Below are 12,112 nucleotides of genomic sequence, written 5' to 3'. Positions count from 1 at the left end.
TAAAGATTTACAAAGAATGTACAGCACAGAAACAGGCCACTCGGCCCAACCAGTCCGTGCTGGCATTTATCCTCCACACTAGTCTCCACCTATTTCTTACTCTCTCCCTTATGCTGTTATTCCCCTCTCCCTCATATGAAAGTCCAGCTTCCTCTTCAATGTGTCAAAAGTTACTCCCAATGTGAAGAACATAAGAAGACCAAGATCCATCCCATTCGCCTTCCACCATCCTGGCAGTGGCATGAGATGTCGTGTCCCAAACTATATACTGTATCCCAAGACATTATTTCCTAATAGAAACCTATCTAATTTGTTCTTGAAAGAATCAACACTGTTATATCAAATACAAGGATTATTATTAAGGATTATTATGACCATGAACCCAGCAGGGCGTGTAGCTTATCTTTCCTTGGCTTATTTGAATTTCAAATCACCTTGTCCACCTTGAAAATCATAACTTCAGGAAGATCAGAAGCAGACAGCCGAAGCTGGCAACAGACACAATAATTATATGTGAAGGCATAATCTCTTTCGGCTCAAACATCATGGCAAATAATGTACATATCACGTTCAGATTGGACACATTATTTGTCATCTAATAGGAGAAAACACAGCACAATGTCAGTTGGCAAATATTGTATTGCTTCTGCACACAAACTGTGTTGGGCTTTACTCCATGCAAGGATCAAAGGAAATTATTGAATTGCCTCTTCGCGAGAACTGCTTTGATGTTTATTTTACACACTTTGGTCTATCTTTAAAGCATTACAATGTCAATTTTAGCAAATGAAAAGTGGCTTGGACAGAATTATTGATCGGGTTCTTGTTACATTTGTAAGGATGTGCTTTTATTCAGGAAGAGTTATTTTTGTGTGGAAGCGGCGTCTGCCTATTATTCAAGTAAAACCACATGATGAAACAACAACAAGAACTTACTTTTAGACAGAGTTCTTTACGTATGATAATGTTTTGCAGCGATTCACAATGACGGTGTTGGACACCGAGAAAGGGAAAAGAGGGAGAGGGGAGGTAACCATAGCCACTGCCAAAGATGGGATTTTAGACAAGATCCTGCATTGTCAAAGGCACCATCATTTGGATAAATGAATGTGCTGTCTGCCTGTACAGATGGGTGTTAAATAATGATAATAATAATCCTTACATTTGATATCGTGCTTTTCATGTCTTCTAGACATCTCAAAGCGCTTCACAGAATATACTGTAAAGTGATTGACTGTATATTTGTGGGTGAAATGCGGCAGCCAATTGCGCAGAGCAATGTCCCACAAACAATCGTGGATTGAAAATTGCCAATTTATTATTGTTATTATTAGGCGTGTGCAGTAAGGAAACTTGCCCAAGGTTTCGCCCTGCCTGGAATTGAACCCAGTTGTCTCGCTTGCAAGGTGAGTGCTCTAACCACTGAGCTACAGAACTCCACAAAAGATCCCATGGTACAATTTGAAGAGGGAGAGAGAGCTTCTCCTGGTGATCTGCCCAACAATTCCTGAAATAAAATTGGTCATTCCCTGCATGAGACATTGCTATGCACAAAATTGGCTGTGGTGTTTCCTTTCAAAATACACAGCCCCTACACTTTATGCAAAGTGCTGTGAAACATTTTGATATGTTCTCCCGATGTGAAAGGCGTTATATCAATTGTAACGATTATTATAATAAAATAAGGGGGAATTCAAGAATTTTCCAAAGCAATCCGCAGCCACACCACACAAATCTCCACAGACTCGCTTTGTTCTGTGCATGCTAATAAGCCGCTTAGAGCAGCAGGTTCAGCTCATTTGTGCGAACACATTTCTATTCATCGCGAGCCTGGGTTTTTAATCAGAGGCAGAAGTTGCAGTAGAGAGATTTAGCACTTTGATCCCCCCCAAAAATGCTTATAATTTTTTAAAATCTTAATTTATTATAATAAGCATCGCTTTCTTCCATGTGTGAAAAATTCCACCATCACAAGACCCTGACTATTTAAACACTCTGTTTTCCATTGTTTTGTTAATGTCAGGTTACCTCCTGTCGTGCAGCATAGATTATTGGTACAAGCTGTGCGGCAAGTGCGTGCGTGCTTCTGCGTGTGTTTGTCTGTATCTACGTGTTGTCAAATATATTGAGGAAGAAAATGAGTACTGTCTTTTAATTGTCAAATAATAGTCCGTGTATTTGATATAATGCCTTATATCATCTGTTTATGATCCCACTGTTAGAGGAATGAGCTCTGAGCAAAGATTAGTTAGCTAGGGTTCCTTAGTCTTGAGAGATGATCAACCAGAGGGGTTATTATAAAGGTGGATAAAATGTTTAATTGGATTGAATAAGATACATCAGCCAACAATTACCCAAATCACCCACAAAGCATACAGTCACAGCACTTTACAGTATGTCCTGCGAAGCACTCTGAAACGTCCTTCCGACGTGAAAGGTACTGTATTAAATGAAAGGATTGTTATTACTGTTGTTATTATTTTGGGACGCACCAAGACAGTAGAACAAGGGACATAGGTTTAGAGCAGAGAGCAATTTCAGGGAATACACTAGGAAATTTGTGTTTACCCAGCGGGTAATTGATGACGAGAACAGGTTGCCAGGAAGGGTGGTTGAGACCAGGAAACTGGACACATTTAAAAAAAACGGCTCAATCCTGTGATGGGGGACCAAGAGGAATGAGTCCCAAAAAAACTTCTTCATCCGAACTAATTTTGTGATGTGATCTTGTGAGATGTCTCAAAGCGCTTTTGCTGAAAAGTACAGGGCCTGTATTTTTACAGGAAAATATAGCAGCCAATTTGCATGCAACAATGTCCCACAATCAGCTGTGAATAACCAATTTCATCAGAGGGATCATTGGCCAGGATACCGTGAGAAACTCCCTTCTCTTTTGAAGCAGTGCCATGGGATTTTTAACGTTCACCTAAACGGGCAGATGAGACCTTGATTTAACGTCTCATATGAGGGACGACACCTCAGAACAATGCAGCACTCCCCTAGTACTGCAACATAGACTACATGAGGTCAAAATCCTGATGTGGGGTTTGAACCTACTACCTTCTAACACAGAGCATGTAAAAATGGGGGAATGGCCTGAGTTAAAAGAAACAGCATTGGATGAGGACTTTTTTTTATTTCAGACAACATGAGACTGGGGGGGGTGGGGGGAGGGTAACACATTCCTGGCTAAAGTTCAACTCCCTTCTCGTGTTCATGCTTGAAAATGTCTAAGCATCAATAAATCAAACCACCCGAGGAGGGACCCGTAAACCAACGCACCTTCTTGTAAGATGTTGACCTGAAAATGTTTCTGACAGATGAACGTTTTTTAGCTTGCAAACACAAAATACGATGACAACTTCCTGTCAGATGTGGTGATGTTGATGAATCTGACATCAAAATTGTGTACCACACATACATAAACACATGGGTACACATACACGCACGCATATTTTTGCATTTCACACACACATGCATTTTGCCCACAAATATACAGTCACTCCACTTTATAGTATATTCTGTGAAGCGCTTTGAGATGTCTCAAACATGTGATAAGGCAACATATCAAATGCAAGGATTATTGTTATATGTATGCAAACACGCATACACATATGGACCCACACACATGCATGCCTACAGACACACTGACACACACACATGCATACACATTCACACACATCTTTGGATGAAAAGTTAAACCGAGGTATCTTGGCCAACAATCTCCCAATAAAATAGGTCGCTCACTTCATGGGTGTTTGTGGAACAATTCTATGTGCAAATTGGCTACTGCTTTTGTCTACAGAATACACAGTCACAGCACTTTACAATAAATCCTGTGAAGCACTTTGAGTGAGTCATGTTGATGAAGTGAGAACATGCTATAATAATCATTGCATTTGATATAGCGCCTTACCATCTTTTTGAGACCTCTCAAAGTGCTTCACAGAATATACTGTAAAGTGAATTGACTGTATATTTTGTAGGTAAACGTATACCAAACAGGCTCTTTGTCAGAGTCCACCACTGTCATGAAGGGCGCTATGGAAATGCAAGTTGTTGTTGTTGGTGTATTTTCTGTAGTCTGCTGACTTCAAAGACTTTGATGGTATTGTTGAGAAAATCAAAAAAGACAGCTTCAAGACAGAGCTCGCTTTGATTCCCCCATCAAAAATATTGCAATTCACCTAACTCTTTGAAGAGTGAAAGAAGCCAGATGCCCAGCACATTATGACCCAGACTATTTCCATCATCCTGCGCTAATATTGCCAGCAAAATAAAATAAGCCTTATGGCTGCCTCAAGGTCGCTTCACTCGATCTGTCAAAGCTATACATTATTTAAACCGAGGGTAATTAGTGCAAATGCTGCTTATACTGTGATTTGTAACCATCCTGCTGGAAATGGTAAGGGAAAGGAAAGAGTATAACTTATGTCCAGGAATCCCGTAGCATGTTGGTTAGATCATTTGCCTCACAAGCAGGAAGATCCAGATTCAATTCCCAGGCAAGTCGAAACCTTAGACAAGTTTCCTTCTCCACACACCTTACTGTCTAGCAGTAATTAGGAACCCTGTTGTCAGCCGACTCGCAGATCACATTCCTGGAGGTAATAATTCCTTTAAAAAAATGTATGCAAATTGGGCCTAGAGGGATTCATATGTGAGGGTGAGGATTTTAAAAGTCGATCTGTACAGAGCCAGATACCCAGTGCAGCCTCCCATCACAGCATTGAGCTGCTTTTTAAATGATTTCCAGTGTCCTAACTTCAATCACCCTTACTGGCAATCTGTTCCAGTTGTTAGTTATCCTCTAGGTAGAGAAAAACTTCCCGTTGTCTGTTCTGAAACTTCCTGCTGTCTGTTGCCCTGTGCAAGTCTAAACCCAAGTGCTCTTGTTCTACTGTCGGTGCATTCTAAACTAATATTGTGGGTATAACTTTTTCAATCCCATTTAAAATGTATGGGGTCCCTTTGAGTCATCTTCTGTTCAGACTGAAGAGCCCTAGCTTGCCTAATCTTTGCCTTTTTGACTTAAACTAGTGCAAAACTGTGGAGTCCTGTAGCTCAGTGGTTAGAGCACTCACTTTGCAAACGAGAGACCTGAGTTCAATTCCCGGCAGGGCGAGACCTTGGGCAAGTTTCCTTACTCCACACACCTAATAATAATCCCTCCAAAAAAAAACAATAATAAATTGGTCATTTTCAATCTACGACTGTTTGTGGGACATTGCTGTGCGCAATTGGCTGCCGCGTTCGCCCACAAATATACAGTCAATTCATTTTACAGTATATTCTGTGAAGCGTTTTGGGACGTCCTCCCGACGTGAAAAGCGCTATATCAAATGCAAGGATTATTATAATTATTATTATAAAAAATGTTATTTTTTCTTTTTTCCTTCACGCTAATTTATCGCTAAACAGATTTTCAAGTTAATCTACAATTTGCCTAGCAGTGAGAAAATAAAATCACTCTCCGAAATGTAGAATTTGACTCCAAGCCCATGAATAAGTTGTTAGGTTGCTGTGTTTTAATGAGGGAGGAGTGCAAAATCTCTCAACATTTGCGTGTCAAGAACCCTGAAAACATTAATTGTGAATTTTGATGCCATCTGTGCATGCAGTGAGAAGGTTAATGAACAGATGAAGATTAGAGGCACATTATTAGCAGTTTTTTAAAAAAATGCTTTACGGTACAAAAGAAATCTCATCACATCATGTAGGACTGCAACCTGCAACACATCTGCAATGAAACTGAAAACCAGATGTCAAGGTCATACACTAGGAATTAACAACTCAGCACATTGGAATGCTAATTCAGAATGAAAGAGATTAAATAGCTGGCTGCATCCATTAACTTCATTGAGATAAAGCCCTACAGATATTCAAAGCAGTGAATGTACATGGTATTTAACTATAACAATGACAACAACTTCCATTTATATACTGCCCCTTCACAAAGGATAGAGTCTTAGGAACATAGGAATAGGAGTAAGCCATTCTTCACCTTGAGACTGTTCCACCATTCTGTTAAATCATTTATATAATGCCCTTCCCGTGGGGTAGAGTTTCAGAGAGCTGTACAGTGGCAGAATTGGATGTCGAGTAAGGAGAGGGAGGGGGAGGTAATCATAGGCGCAGTCAAAAAAGTAGGTGTTAAATTGGGATAAAGATGGAGCGAGGAGGAGGGATTGAGGCAGGAAATTCCAGAGATTAGCAACATCAAGCAAGGTTCACAACAATCCAGTTAATCAGCACTCAGTCTGAATAACTCAAGAATCAAAATATTCAGACATTCTGCATAGCACCAGACAAGCCTTGAATGCCTTGTATTGCACCTGAAGCTTATTCCTCCAAGTACAGTCATTAATTAATTTTACCTTTAGGACTCTGAAGCAACAGTAGTGCAAATATAAAACAACCACTTTACGTGGACTTGTTAATCTCTCCTGTGAATGAAATAGGAACATTCTGGCTCAGGCACAAGCAATTATAAACCTCCCAGAAGTATTTGCGTGTCTGCCTGGCGCACTCTCGCCTCTGAGTCAGAAGGCTGTGGATTCAAACCCCACATCGAGACTTAGAATCACATAGGGTAAGCTGACACTCCAATGTAGTGCTGGGGGTGTGTCGCATTGTCAGACGTGTTCCCACAAATACCTCCGACAATGCAACACACACACACACTGCCAGCACCGCATTGGAATGTCACGTTCTATGTGAGTCCAAATCCCGATGTGGGGCTACACAGTTGGCACATCAGGGCATCTCTGAGAGCGAGAGAGAGAGAGAGAGAAAACCTGGAGTTAAATTAGAACAAATAGCCATTTCTTTCTGGTATTTTTCCTTGGATAAACACTGATTAATTTTTTCTTTGGTAGCAGGGGTGTTTTATCAGTAGTTATCAGGTAAAGCCGAAAATCAAAAGCCCAAATCATGATTGTAACATCAGGCTCCGTGAGCCTGTCACCCCCACCCTCCACAGGCTCCATTGGTTCCCCCCACCCATACCCCTCTAGGGATCGAATTCAAGATCCCCATTTTCAAATTCAAACGCTCTCCCAGTCTCGCTGCCCTCTCCATCTCTGCGACTTCCTGCAAGCCTGCTCACATGCTTCCTTCTCTCAACAGGCACCGACTTGGTTCCTTACTCCTCCAACGGCGTGTGGGCATCTCACTTGAACTCCTTCCCGGAGTATCTCTGACTTAGTCCTGAAGGGAGGCTTAGTTGCCCAGCCGGTTGTGCAAAGCTCTGAGATACCATGATATAACCGTATAACTGTAAATCTATTCTACAGGGTATTCACAAACTCCTGTTACCCACCTGTTAATTTTTCTTACAGTGAATTTTTATTTTCTGTTGCAGATGAGTCGAGTGTAACAATGCTGCTGCCAGTAATTTCCTCGTCTGTCACTCCATCCTTATTACAGAAGATGTCGCAGCAAACATGGCGATGGATCATTATCACACATGATCTGGATGTCTAATTACAGTTAAACATTTGTAGTGAATACAATTAAGCACTTTTAAATACAATTATCATCATTTTTCCACATGTTTCAGTTGTTGGTCGGCACACTGTTAAAAAAAAATGGGGGTAATAGGACTTTGTGAACACCCTGTACAATGTATTCTGCAAATGAATCCTCTGGTGGCAACCCAAGTTTTTAACTTTATCCCATCCTTGTGGGATCCCAAACCTTTGGTGCTTAGAGGCGTTGTGTGGCAGGGTTATGAGGAATTTATGCAGTTCATTGCATTGATGGATCTTCAGAAAGCAAAGTACTCTTTCTGTATAATGAACCCCGTGCCTTTAATCGCATGTGTAATTACAGATTGTAATAGTTAATGCTATTAGAGCCACCATCACCAGAGGGTTCATTGATCTAAATTAGTTTTCCTGGTAGGAGACCTTCCTGTAATATTAGACTAACAGAGTGAATGAATTCCTACTGTACTACTGTAGCTATGGGACTATCAACATCCCCTTGTTACTGTTGCTCATCTTCAAAGCTGCTGAATTTTAATAGATTATGCTTTTCTGAACGAATCATTTCTTCTCTTTTGATAAAAATGTTGCATGTTTGCATGAAGGCAACTGTGTTCCCAGCATCAGGAATATAACAACATAGGGAAACTGGCTATTGTTCCCTTTGCACTGTCTGAACTTGCTGTAAAAGCATCTGCTCAGCTCTTGAAGGGATATTGATAGACATCTGTGAACAATGTGACCTGGATCACAACAATGCCTCTTCTGCCTCATTTAAAAAACATTCAAAGTGTACAATCTGACTGATTTACGGCTCGATCACACACAGGCTTGTGTATTATCCTGGCTCAATCGTTAGCACTCTTGCCTCTGAGTCAGAAGGTTGTGGGGTAAAGTCCCATGTGAGGACTTTGAGTTCACACAGTTGAGTCTGACTCTTCAATGCAGTGCTATGGATGCGCTCCATCATTGGAGGTGCCATCTTTTGGATGAGACATCTGCCTGTTCAGGTGCATGTTAAAAATCCTGTGGCACTATTTGAAAAGGGAAGGGAGTTTCTCATGGTGTCCTGGCCAATAATTCCCCAAATAAAATTGATCGTTCACTTCATGGCTGTTTCTGGGGCATTGTTGTGCACAAAATTTGGCTGCCCTGTTTACCCCTACAAAGCACACGGTACATTCCCGGTGACCTGCTTTGAGATGTTCTCCCAATGTGAAAGATGCTGTATAAAATGTAAGGATTATTTTGTTCATTAGAGTCGACTTCAAGAATTGGCAAATCTTCAACGGTTCAGGATCAATGGGCTGAATGCCCTCCTTGTGCACAGAAAACAAGATTGTAATATTGTTTAATTATTATTAAATATAAATTATTAATCATTTGACATTAGCTGGTAATAGTTTCAACAATAACAACTTGTATTTATACAGCACCTTTCAAAATTAATATTGTAATATTATTCAAAATTATAATATTTTTAAAATCAATAAAGCATAGAGAAAAGTAATAGAGAGGAAACCGCTTTGTAGGATGCAGAAGATCTTTGGTGTGACAGACAACGTGACAGTGGGTATTGTGTTGCAATATTAATGAAAATCCCTCAACGCCCTAGTAATTCCTTATAATAATAATCCTTGCATTTGATATAGCGCCTTATCATGTTGTTGACACGTCGCAAAGCGCTTCACAGAATATACTGTAAAGTGAATTCACTGTGTATTTTGTGGGCGAAACACAGCAGCCAATTGTGCGCAGCTGTGTTCCACAAACAGTCATGGATTGAGTGACCAAATTATTATTTGTAGTTTTTTTTAAAGGATTATTACCCCGGGAAACCAATCTGCTAATCGACAAACAACCAGGTTACTACTTACTGCTAGGTGAACAGAATCTAAATAAACCTGGCACGTCACCTTGGAGCCAGCTCAGCCCTGAGCTTATCTCCCCTGCCCATTCCCCACTCCCAAGCAGGATAGTCACTAGTTGGCGGTGAGTGAAGCAAATACATTACATACAAATATAAAGGTTTGTTATTTTATTTAAAAGGTACAGTTGAAACAGCTCCCAGACAAACTGCTCACTGTGGCTAAAACAAAGTTACTTTGCATCACATTTGCATAAAATATTTGCTGTCCTTGTTGCACATTCACATCTGCTGTTTTTTTTAAAGCCACTTAAATAAATTCAAACACAGTTTGAATTTTGTCTTCGCTCCATGTCGGTACATACAAATGTTAAATTAATGCACTAAAATTGGCCTGTGAATCACTCGAAACAATCTTAGTTAAGACAGCTCGTTCATGCATATGTACATGTCTGAGCACATCCGAAACCTTAGGAAACATTGTGTTTAACCTGAGTTGACATTCCATGTGTGCATCATTTGCAACATAGCTCAAAAACAAATAGAAATGTGATGAAGGAAAGGATTTTCCAGGAACTTTTTAAAACTGTTTTTCACATACTGTATATGGGGGAGCCCCTTCTCCCATTGACCTGGCCAATAAGCCCTCAGATAAAAAAAGGTTGTTTGTTTCATGGCTGTCTGCAGAGAATTGCTGTGTGCGAATTAGCTATGCGTTTGCCTACAAATACACAGTCACTATATTTCACAGTAAGAACCTATGAAGCACTTTCGGGCATCTCGAGGATGTGATAAGGTGCAATATCAAATATGATAATAATCCTTACATTTGATATAGTGCCTTATCATATCTTCGAGACGTCTCAAAGCGCTTCACAGAAGATACTGTAAAGTGAATTGATTGTATATTTTGTGGGCGAAACCCTGCAGTCAATTGCGCACAGCAGTGTCCCACAAACAGTGGTGGACTGAGTGACCAATTTATTACTAATATTATTTCTTTTTGAACTAATCATTACCCCTGGAAAAGTGATCCACCAATCAACTAACAACCGGGTTCCTACTTACGGCTAGATAAAAGGTGTGTGGAAGAAAGGAAACTTGCCCAATGTTTCGTCCTGCTGGGAATCAAACCCAGGTCTCTCGCTCATGAGATGAGTGTTCTAACCACTGAGCTACAGGACTCCAAATGCAAGGAATAATAATCCAAATGCAAGAATAATTATTATTATCATGATTCATTAAGCTGATTTTCAATTAGATCGCCATGAAACACGGAGTTTATCGGCCACACATATGTGGTGTGGTGTGATGTGGATTTTTACAAAGAAAAGTAGATTAAAGCTATTAATATTAAAAACTAATATTAATATTGTAATCCTGCATGGGAAGCAAACTGATTAAGATTAATTTAGTAATAGTGACCATTCCGATTTGGATAACTTCAGCTGGGCAATAATCTAATTATATTCTTAGGCATCTCAGCTTCCTATCTGCATGTTCATGACAGTGAAATATGAAAGCACCAGGCAGTTCTATTCCATCCTCCCCTTCTCTCAGTAACTGAATGACACTGCTGATTCAGCACCAATTAATGTCACGTTGAGAGCAGTATAGTGAACCTATGCCACTGGGGATGAGAGTAAGCAGAATTTAGCAACTCCGTCCTAGCTGAACCAAATCCTAAGTCCGGCAAAGGAACAGACAGCTTTACCTTTCTTTCACTCTTGTTTACTATGCCTCCCAATATCAAAGGTGCTATATCAAAAGAAAGGATTATTATCACATAGGGTGTTGGGTAGTGAATGCACGCATTGAACCTCATGACTGCATGTAAGCCTGTGACCAATATGTTTCAGAAACTACACTTTCTTTGTATTGTGTAAGTTCTAATGATATTAGCAATACCCTGAATAAGGTTGAGAGCGAAAGAGCAAGTTTTAAACTTCTATTGTCTGCCTACAAAACACTTTACAGAATATTCTGTGAATCGCTTTGAGACATCCTTCTGATATGAAGGGCTTGATAACAAATAAAACAAATATTATTGTTATTATTGCCATTATATGACAGAACTAGAGCCTGTAACTATTACAATAACAACAGCTTGCATTTTAGAGTTCTTTGGAAATAGATTGATTCCATATATGAAGAATTTTCAGGCGTGGCTTAGCTATTGTGGAAATATCAATAAGGTGAACTTAACAACAACTTAACAACAACTTACATTTATATAGTGCTCCTCACGCATGTGTGTCAGAGTATTGCACAGGTTTGATGTTGGAAGCCGAGCGAGATGACCATAGGTGCGGTTGAAGAGGTAAGTCCTCCTCTGCTACAACCAGTTGTGGAGTCCTGTAGCGTATTGATTAGAGCACTCACTTCGCAAGCGAGAGGACCTGGGTTTGATTCTCGGATAGGGCGAAACCTTAAGCGAGTTTCCTTACTCCACACACCTCTGTTTACCTAGCAGTGAGTAGGAACCCGGTTGTTAGTCGATTGGTGGATTGCTTTACTGGGGATAATGACCTTTCAAATTAAAAAATAATAATGATCATTTGGTCACTCAATCCACACTGTTATGGAACACTGCTGTGTGCAATTGTCTGCCGCGTTTTGCCCACAAAATATACAGTCAAATCACTTTACAATATATTCTGTGAAGCGCTACCAGGCATCTCAGCAACGTGCTAAGACATTATATCAAATGCAAGGATTATTATTATTAATAGCCAATTTTATCTGGGAGATAAACTGT

General features: G+C 40.1%; 1 non-coding gene across 1 annotated transcript; it reads right to left on the bottom strand.

Moving 5' to 3' along the window:
* Positions 1-10,467: 10,467 nt before the first annotated feature.
* trnam-cau lies at positions 10,468-10,539 on the bottom strand. The gene has a single exon. It is a non-coding gene; the product is annotated as a tRNA-Met (tRNA).
* Positions 10,540-12,112: the final 1,573 nt, after the last annotated feature.

The sequence above is a fragment of the Callorhinchus milii genome, unplaced genomic scaffold (assembly GCF_018977255.1).
Source record: "Callorhinchus milii isolate IMCB2004 unplaced genomic scaffold, IMCB_Cmil_1.0 Scaffold2, whole genome shotgun sequence".
NCBI classification, from domain to species: Eukaryota; Metazoa; Chordata; class Chondrichthyes; order Chimaeriformes; family Callorhinchidae; genus Callorhinchus; species Callorhinchus milii.
The sequence above is the reverse complement of the archived record's forward strand: the minus strand, read 5'-3'. Positions and strand labels throughout refer to the sequence as shown.